Source organism: Lineus longissimus, chromosome 6 (genome assembly GCF_910592395.1).
Source record: "Lineus longissimus chromosome 6, tnLinLong1.2, whole genome shotgun sequence".
Lineage (NCBI taxonomy): Eukaryota > Metazoa > Nemertea > Pilidiophora > Heteronemertea > Lineidae > Lineus > Lineus longissimus.
This window is the reverse complement of record NC_088313.1, coordinates 16,411,303-16,423,899: the sequence shown is the minus strand read 5'-3', so window position 1 is coordinate 16,423,899 and position 12,597 is coordinate 16,411,303. Positions and strand designations below refer to the sequence as shown.

General features: G+C 39.5%; 1 protein-coding gene across 2 annotated transcripts in view; it reads left to right on the top strand.

Moving 5' to 3' along the window:
- Positions 1–12,597, top strand: part of LOC135489742 (neuropeptide F receptor-like) — a 103,848-nt gene that overhangs the window by 12,010 nt on the left and 79,241 nt on the right. Inside the window, exon 1 of one of the 2 annotated variants that reach the window (XM_064775237.1) lies at positions 5,233–5,691. The exons of the other annotated variant lie outside the window; for it this stretch is intronic. The gene's annotated coding sequence lies outside the window, so the exon portion shown is untranslated. Of the gene's footprint in view, positions 1–5,232; positions 5,692–12,597 lie in introns of those variants that run through there. 2 annotated transcript variants of the gene reach the window in all.

Genomic DNA, 12,597 nt, shown 5'->3' with positions numbered 1-12,597 from the left:
CATGTTAACCGAACATGATATCATTCACATTCAGTGCATAACTTTCATAAAGGTACAGCGATATGTTTTAACAGCACACATTGCATGCGCAATATACAGTATGCTGTACAAGGTTCCAAAGCTACCACGAAAACGAAATTATTATAACTTAGCGGAGCTTGAGGGCACTTCGCGAGTTTCCGCATCGCTTACAATTACGATTACGATTACGATTTGTGTTTGACGTCATCGATTTTTGGTGCTACGTCATCCCCAGCGAAATCGTCGATGGTACTTTCGTCTCGTTCTTACGAGGATTCCGGCTGATCTTCGTAAGTCGAAAAACGATTACATGGATTAGCGAAAAGCCTATTTTCCACGCTACATATCAAATTCAAGGTGAAATATTCATTGAAGAATACTTTAGAACATATCTGTCAAACATAGGAACTGTATTTAATGTGATCAACGGCGATTTTGATCATGTTTTAGCGCCGAGAAAAGTGCACCCAGAGCATGAGAGCAGAGTATAGGGCCTATACTACAGTACACCAAGTCGTTGGTGTGAATGCGGAATCTGGTTCATGCCGGTTTTGAGAGTATTACGATTACGACTTTGAAATCGTAATCGTAATCGTAATCGTAAGCGATGCGGAAACTCCCTATTAAGTTGAATTAAATTAATACAATCTGATTTATTGCGATGTATCATTGCATAACGCTCTTGATATGCTGATCGGAGCGAACGATAGAATAACATTAGATGTCAATTGACAGTTGAAAGAACACTTTTCTAAAAGAAGCCTCATAATACAAGAACCCCCGCGGCCGTGTCTGGTTCTATCGATTTCTTTCGAGAAATAAAAATCATTCCGAGCGTTCTCGTGTACAGACAGATGCAGAAATGATCGAATAAAAAATCCGTACTGCTATATCTGACTCTAAATCTAAAATTCCGCTCCGATTATGTTACCTTTTGAATACCTTTCTTCTTCAGTGCAATGCAATTATCTCCAAAGATGTACACGACCCGCTGAAAATTCGTGTCTATTTGTTAATATACGTATCGTTTTCCGGCTTTGATGTGTAAAGGCGTTCATTGAATTAGCTGAAGTGAGTAAAATATATAAGGTGACATGGAAGGAGCCTTTCGTCTTTCAAGTCACCAGTTTCGCAAGGAAATCTTTTTTTATCTACCAAATTACAAAATTAAGACGAATAACCTGCTCCTTTGATATGTCTCTCTTGATTTGAGTGATAGTCTGAAAATCTTTGTGGCAATTTAGTAACAATATCATCAAAGAAGCAAGCATAAGTAATGCACTCTATTTAGAGGTATTCATTTCTCCTAGATAGCTTCAAGGAGATTTCAGTTGCGTCTTGTATCGCTTTCTATGAACAGACTGCAGGCATTTGCAAGCATTTGCAAGACACTTCTATTTCGCTGATTTTGTTATATGATACTTTGGCGAAATGCATGTCTACATTAATGCTTGAAATGAAATATTGCACACTCTCTCAAATAGTTTGGGGGTCGACTACATTGTTGGTTTCGACGATGCTTCTTATGTGATAACATTCAACGTCTTTGTCAACTATCGGTATTAAGGTGAATGTATTTTTCATGTAAGTTCAATTTGACAAGATCAGTAGGGGATTTCTGAAGTTGAGAAGGTCTTGCTTAAGAGATGATTGACATAAGAATAACGTCACATACATTCCACGTATAATACCTTCCTCATACAGATAACTCAGCTAAAGATCATGGTTGATGCCAAGTGGCTCTCGTAGAGACACCATCGAAATGCCTTACATGTCAGTGCTCTGAATGAACAACATGGACAACATACTGGCGATGGTAATCATATGGTAGGCTAGTTTTGCCGCAGGGGTATTGGATGATACCTTGGATATCATGAGCCGGTGTTGGAAAGATGACAGTGTGCTTTGCAACTGATCTGAATAAAGTGCATTCCAATAACCATAGTCAGATATGACAAGCTCATCGCTCGTCCTTGAATCCGATCCGGAAACCGTGTGTTTGATTACTTTATAGCAAATAATAGCAGACATTAGTAAGTGAGAAATGCTAGATGGACCTGTTCTGTAAGGCGTTACTTGATAATCTAATAATCAAATCCGATTAGCCTTAAGAAATTGAGAATGGCAACGAAATACAAAGAGAAAACTGTGCGAGATGATATGTGCGCGGTGACACCACAGGTCCTTTTTGATCATGGGATAAAATATCATTGTGCTATCATGCCCTCGTGATCACCCATGAAAGAGTGAGAATTGCCCAACGCAAAGGCACGTTTGATGCTGTGAGACCAACAGCCAAGTAGACGCTTCGTGTTGTTTTCATCCTTTGTGACAAATCCGCCTATAGACAACTAGTGGTGATATACTAGCCATTGATTGCATCAACAATACCCAACACAATTAAAGGTCATTGATAGTTTATGCAAGGTTAACACTCTGAACGTGATACCTCGTGTTAGTTCTAATGAACAGTGTAACAACTGCTAAGTTGTCTCACATTGATGTAAGATTGGCGTTCGAGTCATTTCTGTTGACCTTATGCCGGTGTGAAAAGGGACCACTGACGGTGAGATCAGACTTATACACTCACTGAAAGCGAACGGCAACCCCGGACTGCGCAGTCTACAAAAAAGAAATATTTCCATCTTTAGAGTAACACTAAGGTCCATCTCGAAGCTTTCGATGCTCAACAAACTTGGTAGCTACGACGGCTTGTCATAACCACCCTTCTGATGGGAGTCACAGACTCAAAGACGTTTCAGCGTAGACGGCGAATTATCGAAGGGTGAGATCGAAGAAAAAAGCGGAGATTTCTAAGTACGTTCGTGTCGCCAAGCATAGAGCCACCTAAGACCTCGATACCGAGCTGATTTTCAATTATGTTGAAGGGGAGCCCCGGGCAACAATTAATCCTGGCCTCGCAAAGCTTTCTCACCAGTGGAGTATTGGTCTGCCCAACACTATTCGCGCAGGTGAATGAGTCTATAAAGATTGGTGTTGGAACGAGATGAAAGGCGATCATGCCTCATTACGCCAGTATGGGGATATATAATCGGTTTTTCTGTGGTATATCATCATTTCAGATACTGGATATATCATGGAGTTGTTATGATATTACATATATGTTGTCAAAATATAGCGGAAATACGTGCGGTGCATCTCTTGATTCATAACACCACTGTAAAAAAAAAATATCATGACTGTCCTATAGTTTCAAGCGACATTTATCAAAATCCTTATATCGTGTTTTGGAGTCGTTTAAAGGGATTTTGGTTATTTTTGATGGCACAGCGTTCACTTTATATTACAGGCATCGATGACAATCGCTTTCTTTCAAGTGATCTGTGTTTAATCAAAGAACATACATATTAATATCTCTACATTAGATACCGGTTCGAAAATTTCTGTTTGAATACTAGTTAAACCTTCATGTAACCTGCTAAAATTCCAACGTTCTTTTCCATCGCCCCTCCAAACATGTAGTTGGAGGCATAACGTGTTATCTTCTACATCGTCTATACGTATGGAGATAAAAAGAATATCTGCGGAAGGAAGTGACCCATCCAATCCAATCCACTGTTGCATCCTGGTAACCGCCGCCTCCGTGTGATTTCTTTATTCATGTCATATGCGACCTCAAATACTCCCCGTTGTTACAGCTGAAATCGATGCCATCAGTGGGTGGTGATTAAGGTCAAAGGTTCAAGACTTAGAAAAATACCGCAGGTCTCGTGTAAAGCCAAGGGAATGTTGCCCTACTTTTCATGTAGATACGTATGCGTGTACACACTCTTCAGCATCACACCAGGTCGATCAAATGCTCCCGATTTAATGCTCACAGGATTCTAAGCTTAGTTAAGATCTTTAAAATATTCAGTTTTTTGTTCAGGATCTCAAGTAAATTAGAATCTTACAGGAATGTTGACGGAACTGAAATCGGTGATCTTAAAGCGGAATCTTTTCTAACGAGTGTGCAGTGTACATGTGTAAGAAACTAATTAATGTACTAATTAAGAATCTTACAAGAATATTACTGGGATTTTTGGCCTGGGATCTTCTACATTTTCATATCCATCTGTTGTTTGCAAACAACAGATGGATATGAAAATGTAGAAGCATATCCATCTGTTGTTTGCAAACAACAGATGGATATGAAAATGTAGAAGATCCCAGGCCAAAAATCCAATTTCGCCACCTATCACTTAGGACGTTATGTAATAGTAATTTGAGCGACCAATTATAATATCAGAAATTATATCACCATGCTCCGAGTATAGTATGACATCTCTTTTCTTTCATTATGCAACTAGTGCCATTGCCTGCTTTCTGGAAAGGTTACAATTCGAGTATAGATGCTGAGATACGAGTGCCATTTTCCGGGCTTCACTTGCCTCTCTATGCTTTTGGCTTTCACTGTGTTGGTGACATTTAGATGTTCTGCCGCTCGCAATAAAAGTATTGTTTTATATAGTGTCACCTCTAATGAAACGGTCAGCCAGCTTTGGTTTATGAGACACTATTTACTTCCAAACTCCTACGTGTATACTATATCTCAAATGCCAGGCGCCTGGCATGAAGGTTAATTTACGCAAGGATAACCTATTATGGTCGACGCTCATACTTTGACAGCGCAAAATCGGCTTATCTTCTCTCGATATTAATCAGAAACGGCAAAATTTACAGATGAATTTCGGAGACAGTTCGTTGCGTGTAGAGCATCTAAGTCGATGTCATCAAAAAAAAAAATTCATCGTGGTATCAGTGGACTACCAAAACATAAAGTTTTTAACAAGGTCGTGAAAGATCAAGTACCAATAGAGAGCACCACCGAGTTCACTTTCCCTGGATCAAAGCCAAGGGAATCGTCCTTGATTGTTCATTGTCTTAGGCGTTGGACGCACACCACGCCACGCCACCATGAATATCACAATCACCAACAAGTAGCGGATATTCAATTCATAAGAGCATTACTGAACACGCCAACACCCCACTAGCCACATATTCTTATCTGTCATCCCGCTGTCTTGCAAAATCCATACACATCAAGAAACACAAATATCTTAATTACAAACTCAAAAATGATACACAAATCTCTTCTATACTACAGTCGAGGTCGCCATTCGTGGCTGCGGAATCAGGAAATGATTTGTTGGCGGGGCGACCAATACCATTACGCCTGATTGGGTATTCGTGCATGTCTCCGATCTAATATGCTATCCATTACTCCTCATGTCGCGTGATTGTCGACAGAGCATTGACAAATTTTCGCAGTAAAAGAACAGTGCAGGGCGTTCAACGGACGAGATTTGAATTCGAGAATCGGCTCCAGTGCTAATCGGTGTCAGTATTTCACTTAAATGGCTCGATCTTCGTCATGCATTTTTCGATTCTGGGATGATAAGTATTTTAGACGCTTTGGGCATTGAAGTTCAGAATCTGATGAAAGATCACATTTTGTTCAAATGTTGCTTGATTTTGAAGTTTCCGATGCATTTTCTCTGAGCGAAATCAATAAAATCAGAGTCCACTGAAAAAGACTATCGTATATGCTGTGTACCGCGGAATATATTTGTAAACTTAGCCGCGGAGGAATACGTAAGGGAATACACTGTCTTGTAATATCTCAATATTGTCGACGAGTGGAATAAAACCTGATTGAGTTATCCTCTGGTAGGTAACTGTTTCAACTCCCATTGGTGCTTTTTCGCGTATCTAGCTCGTTAGAAAATTATTCATACTCGCAGTCTGCCCCACGAGGAATTGGCCGTAACTAACATGCATATAACCTACTCTCCTTATGGGAATATGTATCTGTGGAATGTAGAAAGTGATTCCTGGCCATCTCCTGCTCTTTCCAGTAACTATCCGGAAGATCCTGATGAGCGATCCCAAAACTGCTCCCGGCAAGGTCATAAGGTTGCGTGAGACACATAATATGTTCAGGTCGGCATGGCATTAATTTGGTATTCAGAAAAAAACAGTATTCGCGAAAACATCTCAGCAACTCATGGTCATGTTTGGATAGAAGGAGCATATTCCCTTTTTGGAATTTTTAGACTAATGGGTTCTACCCGAAGCGATTTCTTCCACTTTGAAATACAATGTATAACTCAATAACCCCACCTGCCCTCAACATATTAGCCGGCGATGTTCGGGTGTAACGCATAATCAGGATGACATGGCCATGATTGGGTATTCAGGACACATCTTGCGACCAAGCCACTCAAAATAGACACGCGATGTATCAAGTCAACATGCAGATCGAATGGCCAATCAATGAAAATTTGATAGGAAAATTCCTCGGCGGGCGTGCTGATGCCGGTTAGCAATCACGGTGTTTCCCATGAACATGAAACACTTGGGCGACCGGGCAATCATTCGGGGGATGTTTGTCGTGATGGGAGCATGAGCCACTCAATAAACTACCTGTGAAAGCTGCAGCACGGATGCAATTTTGGAACGTATTGTGTTATTAACGGGATCATTCAGGCAATTCACTGATTATTGCTTTCAGCGAATTTGTTTGCGTGATAACTGTACTGGGGTATTCTGTATTTCAATTTCAGAGTCTCAAGTATTAAAATACAACGAACAAGAATCGCGCACCCCTTCACCGGCGTTTTTTTGTCAGAAATAGCCCTTAGCTTAGAAAATGCCTGCGACCCCTTGTCAATTCTGAATATGGATTGTTAGTATTGGTACACTATCAATAAATTACTGGCTTACCTATATCATCAGAGTATAATTGACGCCAAAGGCGCCCAAATTTTTCCAATTAAGGTTTGAGTAGAAAAAAATTACGTTCAAGTTCCCGATAAGTCCCTTTTAATTACCAGCAAAATCTGTACTTAATGTTGTTGCACGAAGCGGACGAGTTTCTATGGTATTTTAGAAGACCATCATAGCATATTCCTTTGCATTTACTCCTGTATCGTTCATGCATTATCGAGTAGGTTTTACTTATTCAGAAATGCATATTTCCACCAACACAAGTTGAAACAATCCTATGTGCTTGACCATGGGTATGCTTTGTATCCGGCTTCAGCATGTAGGCTAACGGTCCTTTGGTTTTTTTTCGGAAATGACGGTTTCAACCTGCAAAAGATTCTAATACCAAAAAAAAATCGTACGGTTATTTTCTTCTATTTTCAGGTAAGCTGTAGGATAAGAATTACATTTTTCCGGCACCCACATTGTAGTTTGTTTTGAGACCATACCGTCTTGAAAAATATAAAGGAAAAATCGTCAATCTTTTATTTTGATTTAGTTAAAAGGACTCACAGCCTTGTATTCCTAGAAATCATCAACCAAAAAATAATATGACCCAAGTCGTGCTCAAAAACTAGTTGCAAATGGAATCCAATTACAGTGTTCCACCGAATGTCCTTTGACACAGTCAAACATGGCGCACGAATTGATCGGCTTTTGAAACATCTATGATATTCTCGTAATTTCTGCTTCGTTATCAATTCCCTCACGAGATGACTTCGATCTATTTAGAGTCACGCAAATTTCAATTTAATGCGCCATATTTTCTTTTGGAGTTCACTGAAGCTGAAGATAGATTGCTTTGAAAAGAAGACTGCGATAACTAAGAAAAGATAGCATTTTAATGAGATTTGATATGACAAAATGCTCGGTTTCTCGATAAAGAGCAATCGCTAGCTTCAATATGGCTATGAGGTCATCTTATTCAACTCTACTAAATCAAAGCACACAACATTACGGCAATTTTTTTAATTATCTAAAATATTTGAAAAATTTCTTTTGCGCTGTTTATGCCTTGTTTAAATTCTATCTTGCAAGTGTACGTGATTTCAGGCACACTATTTTTTTCTAAAAAAATCCGTCTTGTCTAAGAGCTTTGCCACAAATTTGGTGTTTCTCTTATAAAGTTCGGTTAACGATAAGCAGAAACCATTCTAGAGATATTCGATGTCAAACATGTATAGGCGCCTACTGTAAAATCCTTTCTATGACTTACATGTAAATCGTGTAAATCGTGTAAATCATGTAAAAAGGATTTCAAAAGTGTATCGTTGAAATTCCGTGAATGATTACCTGGCGAAGGGCAATCGAGCACGACCGTATTCTGCAACTTCAAAGCTCCTCTCTAAAAACACGAACAATTGCAAGTAATTGCAGAGACACTCACTTTGATGTTGGTTGATAACATATCTGAAGGACGTTACCATTACATATGGTGCGTGGAGCTTGTTTTTTGGTGTGTTTGGTGTTAACGTTTGCTGGAAAATGAAGCTCAAGTGTGAAACGGCGAAGTGCTATTTCACTCCACAAGCTTTGGAAATCCCGGCAGGGAATTGACACATTTGGAACACTAACAGTGATTACAAAACTTTCAATGAAAAAGATGCACTTTTTAATTATGTGATGGGCGGAAGCCAACATTGGATTCAAACACGTACATTTCAAGATTTTGTTTCTGTTAACATGGTATCATCTTGCCTTAACCCAAATGCCCTACTGTGACACGTTGTAACGAAGCGTATTTAGTTTACGAACGCGCACCCTAATCAAACATATTGCAGGAAGGTCCTATTCCTCAGGAACACTGACCCCTCAAGTCATGTCCAAAATGACCTCATCGATTAACAGTCATCTTGTATGCCCATTTTCGACGCTAAACCATCGATGGCCCATGCTGACATGTTCGATGGTTCATGTAATGCGTAATACTCAGTAAACAATGCTTTTCCATTATTATACGCTAATGATAAATAGAGGGAAAGAAATGACAAATTTCTGTATATTTTATCGACATGTTGTCACAAACAGCAAGCGCCATGATTAATGCATCCACATAATAGGAACGACGTACACTTTGTAGTAGATGGGTGTGCTTGGAATACATCAAGAGTTTGATATGAAAGATGCTGGGTGACAATGCGCCTGGCTACAGGAGAGGACAGTTCTTGATCTTAGTCAAGAAAACCCAATCAGATGAGACATCGTACTGGCAAATCTAATTTCGGATAGACTGTAGCCTGATACCTCATTTAACGCCCGCTGCATCTTCTCTCTAAGCGATAATGACAGTTAATGTCCCAGAGATCACTCCCTTAAGGTAAGACAGACACGAAATACAAACCACATATCTCAAAGGAATACGATGAGAATATGCATACATCGATTTCTTCGAGTGGCTTACTCGGACTCGTATGCGACTTTCATTAGCGACATGAGGCTAAACGGACTCTAGAGAACTGATGTAACACTACGTATGTGTCGCAAATTTAACTTGGTTCATATTGATGGCCAGTTCTAGAAAAATGATGCTGTACTTGCACAACATATACTATGTGGGCAAGACACTAAAGTTACTCCCACGATATCTACCAAAAGATATTGAACTATTATCGGACAGCTTTGTTTTTGCAAATACATGTATAACATGACCCAGAAACTTCGAATATCATTGAGCATTTTCCAACTATAATAAACGTACTGAATAGTTCAGCAATGCACGAGGTAAAAACGTGTTGTTTTATAATTGAATAGGTGATTGGTCAGTCAGTGTTGCAATTTTTGATGAAAATTTATCTAGCGGATTTGCATTTGGAAAATGGAACAAATCGGTTGGTTTTAAAACCACTTAGTCGAGAATGTTTCCATTGAGGTGCTCCGACTGCCCGACAGATCTGTTCCTTTAGAAGCTGGTTGAAGGACAGTCGGAAGTAGGCATTCTTATAACCTTGTGACCGTGGTTATAATAAAACGGATTTCCCAGATCCAGTAGACGTTTGACTTCACGCATTCAAAGGGCCTTCACTTAGGCTAATAGGATGCATTATGGTAAGAGGAATTTTGGCTCTTCAGTGATGAGTGCTCCAGGAAATGATAATTTTGAGATGGTTCCTAACTTACAACCATATGGCTCGAGAAATAATCCCTTGTTTAGGGCCGTGATATTAAGTTGTCATATCATTTCAAGACTGGCAGATTCCGACAGTAAATCAATAGAAACAGACAAGCCAGCACTACGTATTGTATTCGTTGAAGTCTCCGTTATAAATCAATTAGAAAATTAGTTCATCGCCCGTCAAAGCGAGTGCAATCGGAGTAAGTTGTCAATGTGGAGGGTCGTTGGTTAAACGAATTCAAAATTGAATTTGAATTTGACTTCTGGTCTGGAATTTTTGGGCTGAACCTCCTCAAGGCTGCTGAACAGAGGCCCAGGTGTGAAAGACCAGCCATATACTTATTCATTGTTGGACTTTTAATCTTAGGAATAACCTCTTCGACATATTGGACTATAGATTATTAGTAATGAGGCTTCATCGCTGTTGCTGAGAGCACAACCAATATCCTGATCAAGCGTTCACAAGTCCAATACGACGTCTTTGAAAGTAGCCAATCCATAGCATGACCTTCTAACCCTCTCCAAATAAAGCATTGAACCATCAATATATGATAAGTAATGAGTTTTTAACGACTGCCTCGGGGCGATGAAATCGCCAAAGTGGAAACAGGTTCCTCTTACCTTGCTTTCGATAGACCCAACCCCCGGTGCTTTCGCGTCTGGGAAAAAAAAGGAACAGTGTCTGTAATATCCTGAGTTTGTCGTAATGGTAATGGATGAAAGTATACTGCCTCCAGGGAACTTCTTACTGATGCTCCATAGCATGTTCTAACGTGGCTCGTCTTCTAATGATACCAACTACAAAAGACGACTTCTATGTCATCTTCCAAACAAAGTCAATGAGGGTGGATATGGCTTTATTGAAAATCTTGCTTTGAAGAATCTCACAGGAAAGATTTGCTTTATAGCATCATTAAGACAATGGGGCGTCTTTACATGCACACTGGTGATGCCTTAGGTATATCTTCGATCTTCTTTACTTTTAAGTTGTAGTTTACGTGAGGATGTCTACATCATTATGGAACTTCCCTTTGGCTTATCTTTGTAAAAGCATGTCGGTCTGTACTTCAATAATAACCTTTGCTTTATAGGTCCAATGGCACTATTAAGGGCAGCAGGACAAGAAAGCTGTTGGCTGTCAAGGAATATTATGGAGACGTCATAGTGTTGGCTCTCGATTATCCCGCTACTGCGACCGCAAGATAACCTTAAGTAACTCCCAGACATACACATATTGCATACCAATCCACGGCGCATTTTCTCCTTCAAAAACAATCATCCCCTAGAATTTGGTTGCTATAATATTATCATAATTGCATCAGTCCTTGACATATATCCCAAGAGAATTCACATCATATATGCATTATAGAAGCTTTATTTTTGAGCCCAAATTGATCACAATTATTAAACGTGTAATGAATGATACGCCTGACTTAACGTTATCTATGGTCATAATATAATCAACCATGGGTTGTCACCATCTATGTTGCAGCAGCCAAAAATCGGTATTGTGGGTATGAGTGCCCGATCATACATGTTTGGGTCCCGTTCACTGGCTAGTAGACAATTAACCAAGTAAAAAACTAATGAAAGACGACCGGGAAATTAGGGAACTGACAAATCGAAAAATCCATATGAGAGACATTCCATCCATGTCTCAGCAATCTGGATGGGTGCACCCTTATTGATACGCAATTAATCCTTTTCAGAGACTTTATTGCAGTGCAAAAACAGTCATGATGGTTGACATGTTGTGTCATTTCATTCGTTATATCATTTCATAACGTTCTATGCGATGCTATATTTCTTCCAACTTATCAACCAAACCGTAAAAACGTATGCCGCGCGTGACTTAATGGCATTGAAATGCTGACTTTTGCAATGGAATGGGCTATTAGGAATATCTCCATGGCTGATGGAATTTAATGCTGGAGGTTTATGCATCGAAATGAAAAGATTTATAGACTGCGTGGGGGAATTGACGATATTTCTGTTCAGAACATGAGCCGTGTCATTTTGTTTATCATCGATAATTCTCTCGAGTGATTTACTAGAACGTTGAAATAAGGAAAAATAAAATTTATGAATAACGTTACGTTATTTTGCAGTTAAAAGATTTCTGACCTGGCCAAATACACGGTCTGTTGTTTTTAGACAAAGGCCGCTCGCACCTAGACCTAAATTCTAATGTCTCATCGAAGGGTCATCGGGGCAAACCCAATTTTTGGGCCGACTACACCAGGTCAAACATGGTAATGCGTGACCACAGTCGAGAACCTTGTCTTTAAAAAATAGTCTCAGGGGGCAATTTACTGGAAGATAGTAAACAGCCGTGACGATAACATTACCTTCTTTTTGCATCACAGTAGTTAATGACTATTGTGCTGAAATGGCGGAGCTTGGGTGATTCTGTCTTCATGTCGAATTCATCAGAAGCAGTACGTCTTACTTTATCGCCAGCATTGTTGGAAATTGCTCTGTCACTGACAGAGTGATGGATGTGATGGTTTGCTAAGAGATATAAAAAATGCGCAACCTGATCTAATATGCCATTTTAAATATCGATCATTACAATTCGAATCGTCGAAAATTCCATCACAGTGCCTTAAGCTTATCTAGTGTCATCTGCTTGAACTTCTTTTCCATGAGTTAATGTCCATAGCCAATCATAAGTGCAAATTCCTGATTCCTAATTT